This window comes from Tubulanus polymorphus, chromosome 2, assembly GCF_964204645.1.
Source record: "Tubulanus polymorphus chromosome 2, tnTubPoly1.2, whole genome shotgun sequence".
NCBI classification, from domain to species: Eukaryota; Metazoa; Nemertea; class Palaeonemertea; order Tubulaniformes; family Tubulanidae; genus Tubulanus; species Tubulanus polymorphus.
In genome coordinates this window covers 4,426,315-4,435,941 of record NC_134026.1, presented here as the reverse complement: position 1 = coordinate 4,435,941, position 9,627 = coordinate 4,426,315, and positions in this window count along the sequence as shown.

The following is a 9,627-nucleotide window of genomic DNA, read 5'->3' as shown; positions in this document are numbered from 1 at the left end:
TGTTAAACTTTACGCCTGAGTTCCGGAACTGAAAAGGACGTGTTTACTTCGCGTTGATTGGCTGGTTGGCTAATAGCACGAGGGCGGCGCCACCGGCTGGTGCTATGTTGCCCGCCGGGAGAAGAACTTCATTTTCTGTCGCAAAAATGCTGATGGGCAACTGGTCATTCGCACATCTTTTGTTTTTCCCACGGATAATTGGTTTCCTTTTGAATTTCAACTATTTTTAGAACCAGACAGTTCAATATCACTTTCATCGTGTTCCACGAAAAGAAATTTCCCACCATATGCAAAAATTCCCTGGGCGCTCATTTTTAACACGCAAATTCTATATATGCGGTATGCGTTGTATACGTACTATAATAATAAGATATGAATTTCTTGAACTTGACTTCTATCTCGGTCTTGGAGGCACTCGAAGTATTTCGAATAGGTTATCAATTGTAAAAACTACAAAAGAACGCATGACTGACCGAATTAAAGAGGCCGCTGTGTCGTAAAAGTGCCTTAGTTCTGAAGATTACTGCAAACAAATTAACCACTTGTAAGAAAATCTTTGTTGGTTGATGCTTAGCCATTCTCTTCAACACCTATCGAGCGCAAATAGATGACGGCTGCAAATCGGCGAAAATTCCTGTTTTAAACAAACTACTCTGTATTAAGGGTGCTGCGTTGTAAATACGTTTTTTGGTTGTTTTCACGTTAGGTTACGATCGCACTGAATCTATCATGAAATATGATCAATCTTTCTTTTCAATGAACTGCGTTTTAGAAAACATAGACCTCCATTAACACATAAACAGCCTATTAAAATGACTCAGGGAATTTCTTATCATTTTTCTTATTATCTCAAATGATTGATTGATTGATTGATTGATTGATTGATATTCTTTATTTCTGTATGAATTGAAATTACATATACACATAGAAAACATTAGTTAAAGAAATAAGTTACAATTTATAATAGTCTAATGGGTTATAAATAAATCCAATACGACAGCAAGAATGCCAAATGCTTGAAAAATTGATGGCACCTTAAAAAGAGAAAAAAATTGATAATCATATTAGAGATTGTACAAATAAACAAAGAAACCAAACAAAACGAAATTGAATAAGATAATGTCTCAAATTCAGTACGTTAGCTTCCAAGGTGGAGCGTATCAGTAAGTCAAGCGTTCGTTTCGTATATCTTGATGCGTAGAAATCATTTCGATTATCTAGCGATTAGATATCTATTAAAGCTATGCGCCAAAAGTTATAGATCTAAATGAGAACATGTCAGTGTGTTACCAGTGATCGTAGAGGATTGATTGGCGCAGATATTCATACTATCCTCGGGCATGTCGTTTTTTTCTCGATACGACAGTCGTCTTTGTACTCGTCATTACCGACAGTAGCAAAAGTCATTTCAAAGTCGCTTCAAGTGTTTCAATATGTGTCTTCGATATCCAATTGATGAAATATCTAGGCTCGAATATTTATAAGTCGCTTGTGTTTTCGACAGTTATTTTTCCCAGCAGGGGACACGCATATTACCTATTGAATTAGATTAACGGTTTGTTATTGGTTGTTCTGCCATAACGTTTGAACCGGTTTTTCGTGCCTGAAAATTTGCTCATTACTCTACGGCATAAATCAAACCCTGTAAAGAATCTGTGACCATTTACAGCTAATATGTACTGTTTTCCTCATTAACTACCGTTTCTTTTATGACTGTTAATGTTTTTTGCCTTAATATTTTTTATTCGCTGCCGGTCGTAATCCGTCGCCACGTCGGGCGCACATGAAAATACCCTCTATTTAGATCTATAATTTTAATCTTACTTCGCTCTTTTTTTAAGAACAGTCGCGTGATTTAAATTTTATGTGCGTTAGAAAAGTTGTTATTTATTGGAGTAGATTCGGAACTACGCGGAAAATTTGCAATTGCAGGAAGCAATAAAACATCGACGGTTTTTATTGTGTATTTCAGAAAAAGTTAGATTAATTATACTGTTATGTTATCGTTGTGTATGTGACGTTTCTGAATCATTGTACGGTAAATCCACCCGTATAGGAGACGTGTAAAAAATCCTTCCCCAAGGGAAACGCCTGAGTATCAAATACCCCACCGGTAAGACACTGACACTGAATTTCTACTAGATCCAAACAGATTTGCTATTTTGAATATTCACTAAGCTTTTTGATGAATGTGATAGAGTCTTTGTATTTTCAACTTGCAGGAAATCCTCGAAAAGAACTGATATTTTTTTCCTTCGAGATGATGAATCGATACGCCTTTTTACAACGTCCGCGTCGCGCCTATAAAGATTCTAAATCAATTGAATTATTGATATGTAATGAGTCTGATATGGCGACATGATGCAATAGATGCTTAGAAATTCTGATTACGTCTGGGAGACGTTATACTTGTCTAGTCGGCTGTCAGAAAATAAACAAAAAGTGCCAATAAATGTTTTCTCGGTTAGATTTCCATCCTCACCGACATCTGAGGCATTGACCTGCGTCTTACCCGATTATCGTTAGATCGCTGGGGTAGTTTCAGGTGAAGCCTGTGCCAAGGGGAAAGTTATCATGTATTCACGTACTTGTTGCGTCTCTATATATCCCAAGTGTGTTGAGTACGTATCTTCCTTTCCATATTTTAGAAGTACTTACTTGCCTAGTGAGCGATAGGTTGAATACCTTTGATTTTGTTCTCAATCGAGTACTATATTCTTTCCATCAATCCAGGAGAGCCTGTAAACCTCAGACTGATTGTAGATTGTTGTCACTGCTCACAATCTTGAATGTCATTAGTAGAAAAAAAACCCACAGAGATCTAAAAGAAACTGCTCTTGTTTTTTTCCCTAACGTTTCGGGTAGAATGCTTCTACAATATTATTCATTCAATTTCAAATAAACTCCGAAGATGCGTGGAATTATTCCGCCCGAATCAAGAGCAACAAGAGCAGTATAGTTTTAGATGTATATTATGGGTTTATTTCATTTAACCATGGACGTATAAATCTAGTTTATACGTCCATGATTTAACTCAGACTGATTGTCGACGAACTTAAAAATGCTCTTAATGCCCATGATTTTCGTTTAGTAAAAGTATATAAAATGTGTGGCGGTTATGATTGATATTCTATCAACAGTGTCTATTTGTCCCCGGCGAGTCTGAACGATGTTCCCCGAGGTGACAAAAACCAGCGCACATATTGCTGCCAACTACGTCACACAGCCGGGTTATAAATTACCAACTCCCATGCTCCACATCCGATTCACTTAGAGCCACATGTCAGAATTGGTCTTGTCTTTAGGTGCAATTCATTCGCATTAACACTTAGCGGACTGTACTATTGTTTGCATTAACGCAAATTACCTATAGCCTGGTGATTAAATGAGTAAGCTTAATAACGAACGGTCTCGCCGCATAAACGTCTCGCATTTTATCGTTTGCTTTACGTGATGACGAAGCCTTTTTGTAAATGATTCTATCGGCTAAAAGCCTCCGGTTGATAAAATCCACATCAGAGCGTAGAGAGGAATGGGCCATCGGTCCGTATATCGAATTATCTATGACATACGAACTTCGTTGGGCTTGGCGAAAGCGCATATGAATAAGATTATTAAACCTGAAAAGTTGAGTGGCCTCAGGGGCGGATCTTTTTATTTTGTTAACAAAGATGATTGGTGCATTCAGTGCAGGAGTGCACCTAATATTGCCTTTTTGGACATCAAAGTGCCCTTTTTGGGCTTGACAAGTTCTTCATCATGAGCAGGACTACACCTTTTTTGACATCAAAGTCTCTTTTTGGTCTGTGACGAGTCTTTCAAAATTGGCCCCTGGATCCGCCCCTGAGGCCTTAGCTTTACTTTTAATAGTTTTGTTTCGTCACAATAAGGTTAATCGTTGTCACAAGTTTGATGGATGCTTTTATTGTATTCATTACAAATCACACCATCTTCTATTGCAGAGCGCTAATTCTCCACATTTATATCGATACTCTCGCATTCCTTTTCTTTTTTTCTCGAATTGCTTCGGGGCTCATTAAATTCAGACATTGCAAATGATCAAATTTCACCGCAAGACCAATAAATTACGAGCCCGGTACGTGACCGAATAATGAGTACAACTTATTTTTGTCGAGGTTCGTTATATTATCTTCCAAACATAATCAACACCTTATCAATATGCAAATAATAGAAAAAACCGGTATTTGATATGACACGTATGCTAAGTGTAGAGTATATATATGTATGTGCGTATGATTATTTCTGAATAAAAGATTGAATTTATGCACTTCTGGTGGTTGTTGAAGTGAATTTCATTTAGCGTTTAATGGGCCACGTTGAACATTAGACATCGAGGTTTAAATAAGGTCGCATTTTATTGGACGGTCGCTCTATATAACGATTAATCCTAATATGCAGATATTTTCATTAGTCGCCTTCGTTCAGCGACGCTATTATTTGTTTAAGTCACAGTTTTGGCGAAGCTGGCAATGAAAATCACGCACAAAATAAATATTTCTCTATCAAGGGGCGATTACAGATGAAAACTTGCAGCCATTATGCTATCGATTCGTCTGCTATTGCCATCCTCAAGAATAAATGAACAGGATCAATCATTTTTGCCTGAATGGGCACGAGTACGGATTATGGCTGGGATAAACGAATTAAAAACTAGACGCGGAAAACCACCCAAGAATAAACGGGTATTAAACATATAATCCTGCGCAGACATTGAAAAGACGGACGGTCACAGTATCAACGCACCGAATGATCGAAATTAGAACTGATGAAAATGAACATTTTGCACCACGAGTGTAGAAATTATACGCACATCTATTGTGTAAACGTTTAGACGTAAGAAATATGTGTATCCAGTGAAATATCATGTCGAGTTTAGCAGAAACACCATGTTACGAAATATCGCTGACCCACATTGACCTTGTAAACTTACTTTTGCATTTTTGTATGGAAGTTCGTGAATTCAACCGAATAAAGTTGACTAAAATTAAGTATCACCCGAAACATTTATTGCGCCAGACTGGCATTAGACCTTTAACATGCACTGAATAGTGAAGTTTTAATCCCTATTGGAATTCCAATTATACTGAGCATTTTATTCGAGTCGTTATTGTCATGAAGGATCTTCATAATATTAATAAACAAAGATTTTTCCGATAAAACTCTTGAAAGTTTCTTTTGAAGCATTTGTCTAATTTATCCAGTTTCTTTTGCCTTTTTCAGACGATTTTCTTAGATGTTCGTTGAGAATGACATTATGAGGATATAGACACAATAAACCATTACTGGGTTTAAGGTAAGACCAATAGAGAAGTGGTGGACTAATGCATGCTTCGCCTTTATTGAATCCCGATGAAATAAGATACATGATTAGTTGACTAGGTCTTCGGGGCAAAATGATTACACTGACGGTGTAACTTTTCTCCCTATCATCCGTATGAATAACCACCAATTAAAATATAAAAAGTAAGTGTTCTTGTTCGCTTGCGTCTAGAAGCGTGGTTCATTTTTCCTCTTTTCGTCGCCCGTGGGTCGATTGAAATCGCGCCTCTTCGCGCGCTTATGACAGAGATAAACCGATTTCGAAGAAAGCGAATACTCTCAACCTAGCGCATTATTAAACGGGCACGTTCCGTTTTAATTAGACTCCGCATAAGATTTTCGTTCGCGATTTAGCATCGAATCGCTTGATTCTTGAGATGAACTTCTGGCGAGAGACGAACTATGGAGATTTACGAGATGATTGAAATATCGTGGTTTATCGACATCGAAAGTGGCGTCTTGTTTGTTATAGCTATATATCACGGTGTTTAATAGCCGTTGTTTGACCAGGAAACAATGTTTAAATGTTTGACACAACATTCGTTCAAAATAACCAAACACAACCTGAACTCCAAACATCATATACTCGTATAGTGGCAAGCACTCGTGTTACCTTTCAAAAATCGATTCCATCCCTTGGAAATAGAGATCTTTTTATCAGTGCACAAAAGGTCATGTTTTTTGTTGCCATATCAATGACGCCATGTTTAATTTGATATCTTAGCTTTTCTGTGCGTGCAACGTTATCGCGCTCCGGGATCCTTTTTGTATACCTCTCAGTCACCCTGATGCGCGATTTAACTGCGAATCCAATAATTGTGCATCGTCGTTTATTTGTATCTTGCATGTGTCTTGGATTCCCGCGACTGTTACGTTGTTTTCTGAAAGGCAAGGGCGTTGGTCGTCTGATTGCGTAGGTTGAAAAAACACGAGTCGCGTGTGTAATGAGTAATTTTCTTGAGAATATATTTGTACATAGTGAAATGTCTTAATGGCTAGCGTTGACAAATCTGAAGAGTAAGAATACTTTTTGCATAATATTTCAGTATCTCCTTTGTTATGTACTGTTCCTCGACACTGAACTGCCAGAAACTATCGGCTATACGGGTATTTGAATAAAGATACAGCGGGACCTCATTACAGCAAACTTCACCGGACCAGAAAATCTGTTCGTTATAACCAACAGTTCGTTATATCCAGTGTGGAATCTATTGAATTTCATAAATTTCGAAATTCTATATTTGTTATATCCGATGAATCGTTGTATCTGAGTTGGTTATAACGAGGTTCCACTGTAGGCCTATAAGCCTCCTCCGCTGGGCGTATCCGCGTTGAGATAATCAAACTGATATGGTAATGTCGTTGACGATTCCAAGCGCATATCATGTATAGGGCTTTATCTGACCGACACTAGGAACTGAAATTAAGACTTAGCAACACATCACCAGCGACCGCTGAAACCTCAGAATTGATGTAGAATTTATGACCGTTGTCATTAACGAATCGTTAATTGAGTACGGTATCTTACGGTCAACATTTAGCGGTTTTCGATGCAAAATGATCCGTTTGGTATAAGCTCTAGCAGATTGCTGCCCCTAGAATCACGCTAACAAAGTTCGGTTATCGGTCGCTGCGATAATTATAGTCGAATAGTGTTTATGTATCGAGTGTGTGGTAAGGTCAAGCAACGTCTCCCTAATTCCTGCCAAGCTTCTGTTGTCGAAAGAAAGTAAAACCTTCAGAATCTACGGCTAAAAGAACTGATACTTGGTTTCTCATATCAGCTGAGCTTAAATAGTTGACCCGGCCGGCCGCCTGTCTACCCTGCACATTCCTTTTTTTTAAATTATGATCAAGCCTACAATAACAGACCCGGCAGTTATAGAAATGAACTGATTACAAATTTAATTGCAGTTTACAAAATGACCATGCCGATCAGGGGAAACAATTCAAAATTTTTTAGCCTAAATAATATCAACCTAGGCGAACAGGAAACAATAATTTTCGGTGATTTCGGGCGAGATATACTGCAGATCCAGTTTTCAGTGGTAGGTCTACTGAAGAAGAACGAAGCAGGAACACAGAATCAATTATTCATGAAATACACACACACAAAAAAAATAATAGAACTCCTTCTATCTACGATCTTGATGTCGTAATGTAGGGCGAAGTGATTTTCTAGGAGTTGAATTGAAACCGTAGAAGATGCTCGCAACGAACATGCTGATGAAATGTTTGTTGATGATAACACCCTGGTCTATCTTGTTAACGATGTTATGGGTCGGACACGCTGTGCAACGAATGTCAATGAGTCGCACGTACGGCGAATCGTGCACAGAGTAACTCGTAATTCCTCCGCATTCCCAGTCGTTAGTAACGTTGCCTTGGATGGAGATTAAACGGAATTAAGCAATGTCTTAATGGGTACAATAACGACCTTAACACTTGAGTGGTGTTAATCACACGAGCAGTCTTCGTGATTGAAACTCGATCGACCTTCCCATATCAACGATCATCAACAGGTTTTAGTTCTTCTTCGAACGTGTTCCGTATTTTCGTATCGTATTTCTATTTACGCGATGCAAATCAAACATCGGACTATTTAAGAATATACGTTGAAAGTCTTCTGTTACAATATCATCCTTTTTAATGCTACCGCTCACTTAATGACAACATTCTTCCCTGAACAAATGAAAATACCATTCTTTATAACGCCAAATGCGTTATAACGCCATGTCTTTTAATGGTCCCATAACATTGGTATTATAACAGACTTTACTGTACTTCGGAATATCTTGTACCAATCGTTTTCGCAAAATGAATACTTCATACACATTTATCGATACCGTACTTTCCACGCTTTCGAACAGGCACAACCTTTAATACTATTAGGTACTAACTTAATCATTCATTTTGTTCATACAAAATGAAAAAAAACTTTAGCGCGTGATATGATATCATTATTTGCCCTCTATATCTGTTAAGTCATCTCGCTTCCTCAATCAGAGTCGGGTTGAAAAAGCGGCCGACTCCGTGATAAGCAAGTTCGTTTGGCATGATTTGATTGGCGAGTGCAGTGAATACTGCTTAACCAGTCAAAAAGCAAAGTAAATTGGGTTAGGGTTGCTGTATGCCGGCTCATTACGATGAACAAAGACACGTACCAAAGACTGACGCTGTCAGTACCAGACCGTGCCTTGCATACGGGCTAATGGTCCGTGCACATTTATTAGTAGCTTCTTAACTTCTTACCTATCATCAGGTGGTATCGCGTCGTGCGTTCACTTCACCAAATTTCGATAGAACATTTTGCCCACTTTTAGTTCGTCGTGTATAGCAATGCAATCTTTTATTATACCAATTACAAGATTATGTACGTTTATGTGCATGTGCACGTGTATATTGTTTTGTAATAAAGGCTTTGTCCGTCGGCGAATGGAAATCAAACGACGTCGCCTGACTGGGGAAACTTAATAAGAACATGGTGGTTATCACATTATTGCCGATGGCAATCTGTGTAATAATTTTATAGCATCAGTATTTGCTAAAATGCATCAGAATTAGTACCTATTTATTGCATACTCGGTGGTACGTAATTCATCGTTACGATATAGCCATCGGCATCCCGCGAATTATTCCAAGAACGACGTATTTTAGTGAAGTAATTGTCGTTTTTACAGACATCCGCTTGAAAGTGGCACTGACTTCAAAGTGTTCCGGCCAGAAAAAACGACGGTTTACTTTCGCAGGAAATTTACCCGAAACGGCCGTCTCGCTCATTATATACGCCCCGCTGGATGACGCCTCGGAACGCGCTTTTTTGTTGATTTGTCGTCGTAGTTTTGATGGTTCTTACGTAATCTCCACGTGTGATTTGAAGCTAAGGTATTAACAATAAAAGCGTTAACGCTGTTAGAGGGAAGAGTTAGAGCTGTTGTTTGCAACATTCACTGCGGTCATATTCGATTTCAGTTCGAAATTTACACTTCACGACGAGTTGTGTTGGTTGAAACTATAAAACCTGACCAGAGCGAAACCAATTCAGTTAAAATCACGCAGTGGGCGAGTGCAAGGAAACGAAAAAAAGTTCAGCCCTCCAACGCATAGAACAATATTCTGCCTACATCTCATACAAGTACCAGTATATTGATCAATCCCTACCCGGATTTCCTTCGACTGTTTATGTCGCGAGGAAAGCCGTCGAAATGTTTTGGGCGGTCGTATCATTAGCAGCGGTTGAGCTTAGCAGTTTGACAGTTTGATTATAACGACGCCGGGTATCCTGTC